The sequence below is a fragment of the Nannospalax galili genome, unplaced genomic scaffold (genome assembly GCF_000622305.1).
Source record: "Nannospalax galili isolate Female #2095 unplaced genomic scaffold, S.galili_v1.0 scaffold566, whole genome shotgun sequence".
Lineage (NCBI taxonomy): Eukaryota > Metazoa > Chordata > Mammalia > Rodentia > Spalacidae > Nannospalax > Nannospalax galili.
The window spans coordinates 324,157-329,447 of record NW_008355811.1 but is presented as its reverse complement, the minus strand read 5'-3'; positions in this window follow the sequence as shown (position 1 = coordinate 329,447).

Sequence of the window (5,291 nt, the reverse complement as noted above, 5' to 3'; positions counted from 1 at the left end):
CCCAAATTCTTTTCTACATCAAAATCAAGGACCTGGCTTTACCTTATTGGGACCTGCAATGGGCAAGGGGATGCCCCAGACTTCTGGCAGCAGTGCTGAGATGTTCCTGCTGACAAGGAATGGGAGAGGGTCAGGGCTGAGGTGGTGGTAGTGAATGAGTGAAAATGAGGACTGAGTGGTGAATGAATGAGGGACAAGGGATTGAGGGAGTATCAGGTAGCCAGGCATCACCAGACCTGGATGCCACTGAGGATAGGTTCTTTTCTCTTTTCTAGAGATCAGCTTTGGACTCCATTTTCCATCCTCCCCCAACCCCCACCTCAAGTTTAAGAAAGTGAATTGCCCTCTTTAGAATTTAAAGTACCAAATGAAAAGAAGGAAAAAGCATTGCAATTGCTCCTCTTTAAGATTTTAAAATATGTTAATGAAAGGGAGGTGGGTGCCAGTAGCAGGGCTTTGCTGAAACCAATAGGGAAAGACTATTTCCTGATAAAGCATGGCTATTTTATAGATTTACTTCTTTTTTATTTTTATTTTTTGTCTCTTTAATCTCTATTACAGGAATTTTGTTCAAAAGAATGGAATATGAGTCGTAGCTCTTACTTGGGGTAAAAACGTAGCATCCTAAACTGCCCAAAAGATTATGAGTTAATCCATGAGTTATGCTCTTGATCCCAGCTCTCCCTGGAGGTGTAGATGGAAGTATCAGAAGTTCAAAATAAAACGAAGCCCCTTCCACAGTGAGTTGTGTACAGATCTTCACTGCTAAGCTTGCTCACTTTTCTGTGCCTTTTAAATTTACTATTTTTATTTTATGTGTATGAGTGTATTGCCTGCATGTATGTAAGTGCACCCATGTTGTGCAAAGCCTGTGGACGTCAGGAGAGGGGGTCGAATCCCCTGGAACTGGAGTTATAGACAGATGTTAGCTGCCATGTGGATGCTGGGTTTCAAACACAGGTTCTCTGCAAGAGCAGTCGGTGTTCTTAACCACTGAGCCATCTCTCCAGCCCCACTTTTCTGTGCTTTTTGTTTGTTTGTTGTTACTGGTGTTTGTTTGGTTTGGTTTGATTTTTTGACACAAGGTCTCACTTTGTAGACCTGGCTGGCCTGGAATTCACTTTGTAGATCAGGCTGGTCTCAAACTCCCAAAGATCTATTTGCCTGTGTCTGCTTTTTTTGTGCTCTAAACTCAAAAATCCTAATTTTTTTTTGTTGTTGTTCTTTTCATCTTTTTTTGGATGCTTGTCAAAATCCTAAGCCTGCTGCCCTGATACTCTGTGCACTCTTTTTCTGAAGACCCCCACCCCTACCCCATGTTCCTGCGCTTGCATACCTCCATCCCTAAGCCTGCCTTCTTGCTGGCTAACTCAATTGAAAGCATGACTTTTTCTTCTTATTCAGCTCCCACCTTACTACAACTGCTGCCTGTCCTGTGTTATTTTTCCCCTCTCAAACTTTTATAAAATGTCCTCATTTCTGTCTGAATGTTTGTACATACTTTTATCTACAAGAATAAGAATAAGCAAAAGTGACCATGTTTCCCAATAACAGGAGAAACCAGTAAAGGCATGGGCTACATGCTGGCGCTTGGGAGGCAGTTGTGATTTGGAGAGACTGCTGTGCTGGTGAGGTGCCTGTCTGTGGTATACCTGCAAGTGGAAGAAGGATGGATCTCTTCTTCTATGGACAGATAGGAAGTTGGGTAGTAAGCTGGTGATGTGGACTGGTAGAGAGGCTAGAGAGCTGAGCTGAGTCCAGAACTGGAGAGGAGCCCTTAAAGCCTATGCACACAGCAGAAAAGATGGCTACTACTGAAAGACTCAGTGATCAAGGATGTGCAAGAGAGGGGGAAGCATGAGGGGGCAGGCCCTGAGGGGGGCTGGAGAGAAAGACTGGTTCAACATATGAATACTAGCTGGTGCTCATCATTCAAACACAGAGCTCCAGGCTGTGATGTAGCTCTGTGGTAAAGTTTGCCTAGCATATGCAAACCCTATGCTGTACACCCAGTACTGAAGGAAAAAAAAAGTGATTCCCAAAGTATGACCAGCAAGCTGGTCATAGTTCGCAAGCCTCAGTCTCAGCCCTAGGCCCAGGGATTTGGAACTTGGGGTGAGGGTAGAAGTGGAGGGGTGGGTAACCAGGGATGAACAGACAAACTTTCCTCCCCACTGTGATGCTGATGTGCTTAAGGGTGAACATGCCAGGCCTGAACACACAGCACAGCACAGCACAGCACAGCACAGCACAGCACTTAGCGGGAAGCCCCACTGCCCTGCCCCCACTCTACAGAGGTCTGAGAGAAAAATGATTGTGTACGCTAGCTGATCAAACCAGAGTACAAGGGCTGGAGAGATGACTCAGCAATTAAGAGCACTGGCTGCTCTTGTAGAGAACCCAGGCTCAGTTCTCAGCACCCACATGGTGGCTAACAACCATCCATAACTCCAGTTACAGAGGATCTGATGCTCTTTTTCTGGCCTCCTTGGGCATTGCAGGACAGGGGTACACTTACATGCATGCAGACAAAACGCTTAAACAGGCCATACATGATGACACACACCTTTAATCCCAGCACTTGGGAGGCAAGGAAGACCCTGTCTCAAAAAGACCAAATCAAACCAAACCAAACAAAAACACCCATACAGATAAAATAAAAATAATAAATCAAAAGCAAAGCAAACAAAATCAGAGCAGCTCCACCAAGAAACCAGTATGGCTGGGCATGGTGGCACATGCCTTTAATCCCACTTGAGAGGCAGAGGTAGGTGGGTCTCTGTGAGTTCAAGGCCACTCCTGGTCTATATGCAGAGTTCCAGGTCAGCTAGGACTACATACTGAGGCCTTGTCTCAACTAAACAAATCAACCCAAACACAACATAAAAATAAAACCACAGGTGGGGCATGGTGGCACACGCCTTTAATCCCAGCACTCAGGAGGCAGAGGCAGACGGATCTTTGTGAGTTCGAGGCCAGTCTGGTTTCCATGGTGAATCCAGGACAGCTGGGGCTACAGGGAGACCCTGTATCAAAAAGACCAAAAAAAAACCCCACAAAGAAACCAGTATGAACTGTGGCACAAGCTTCATCAGGCACTTGCATACCTGGGTAGGGTCTTGTGCCATCAAAATGGTCCTCTAAATGGAGGGAAATGGACACAGTCCACAGCCCAGGCAAATGGTCACTGTTCTAGTCCATCTCAGCCCTGTCTCGATCCCAGCTGTGTTCCAAGGACTGACATTAATCCTGATGTTGCTGCCCCACAGCATGACCTCCCTGGGGAACAGCTGAGCTCTGGCCCCATTCCCCAGAGAGACTTGGCTGGTCCCTTTGTTGCTCACCCAGCCAAGTGGAAATGAATCAAAGGAGAGAAGGAACCTGAGGGTTTCTTACCCAGGAAAAGCTTAAGAAACTGGGAAGAAATGCAGGGAGAAAGGCCCCTAGTGAGTCTCTGGAGTCCCTGTCCGTCACTGGGGCTGCATATTTGAGATTACTGGAGCCTGGACGAGCAAAGATACGATTTATTTCTATTGAAAACTTCAAAAGGTGAGCCTCAGTAATTGCCAAGCAATTGTTCTGGGGGTGGGGAAGGAGCGGTAGGGGAGGGTCCACAGAAAGCTTCCCTCCAGGTGGGGGTGGGGTGGCCTGAGGAGCAGGTGTCCAGAGCAGAGTGAGGGAGGCTGGAAGAAGCTGCTTTCGTTCGTTCCTTTCTGTAACAGGCTCTTAGCCAAGCAGTGGATGCTTGAGGGTGTTTTCATAAAACCAGGAATGGGAGAGGGGGAGGAAGACCCATCTTGACCCTGGGCAGGCTGATGGATGCTAGTGGGTACATTGGGGGGTGACAAGGGTGCTTGTGGATAGTAGATCACTTTCCCAGCTGCCCCTAAGGACAGCAATACAGAGAGCCTGTGGCCTTCTCAAGGACCAGGTATGTGCACTTGAGGTTCTGTCCACGGGCTTTCTCCCCGTGTCCTCTGCCTGCCAGGGTCTTCAGCTCCAAATGTGGCTCTGTCACTTCTCACTCAATGCCCAAGCTGTGACACATCGCGTGTAATTGGCCACCTGCTTCCACTTCTGAAAGGGTCACCCACGGCGTATCAAAACAGGCTTTTGGGAAACTCCCTTACAAATTGGTGACCTGGAGACGGGCCCTACCTGCCTTGGGCTGGCAAAGATAGCCTGCTCCCTGTGCACCAGGACATTCTACCAGGCAAGCTGTTTCTTGCTAGGGAAAGAGAAAACCCACCATTTTGTCTACGTTAAACTTCCTAGCTGCCCCTTCCTCTGTCTACTGCGTGCTACCTCTCCCAAGCTTCAAGACGCGCAGGGAGAGGCCAGTCATCACAAGTCTTGGGGACACAGAGCTCTGGTTCAGTGGGAGCTACTTTATTTAGCTTGGGGAGCCAGATGGGGACCCCCGGTTCTGAGGGCTTGCGGGTGGAGGGCAATCAGCAAGATCGCCATCCCCAGCTCCTAGAACCCCGGTGGGCCCAAGACAGTCCGCCCCCCTCGGTCACATGTGCCCATTCCATTCGCCGGAGGCCGCTGTGGGTGCAAGGACCCAGCACCTCCTACGTTGAGAGCGGAAGAGGCGGCACTGACCACCCTGAACTCGCGGCGGGTGGCCCGAGGCGGGTGGTGGCAAGTGGGAGCTTGTGGCAAGTGGGAGCTTGTTGCAAAGTAGGCGCGGTCAGGGAGCCGGGCCTGATCTGGGGCGGGTCGGGCATGGACTGGTGGGGCCCGACAAGGCTCAACAGGTGTGAAAAAGGGTGGGCGGGACTTCATCAATGATGGGACCTGGTTGGTAATAGCGGGAGGAAGGGGGCGTGACCTGATGGGGGGCGGGGCTCAGGCGAGAGGCGCAAGGACGGGGCGTGGCCTATGGCAGGGGCGGGGACTGATAGGGCTAAGTGCGGCGGAGAGCGAGGGCGGGGCCTCGTGGGAAGGGGCGGAGCGCAGCGAAGTTCCGCACCAGGCTGCAGATTCCTGGAGGGCGGGGCCTGGGCGGGGCCTGGAGGGCGGAGTCGGCCGGTCGGGCTGCCCAGGCTGCACCCGTTTCCTCTGGCACTCGGGTCCGGCGGAAGTGCGTCAGTTGTTATCCGCTCCGGGCGCTGCCACTGCTGTCTCTGCCTCACGACCCCGGTGCTCAGGAGCTCGGCCTCCCGCCGCCGCCACACGCCATGGGGAGCGTCCCCGGGGATCTGGACGAGGGGCGCTGAGCGCCGAACCCCCGCCGAAGCTCCGAGCCCGGACCCAGGGTCCTAGGCCGCGCGGCTCCCGGCGCTAAG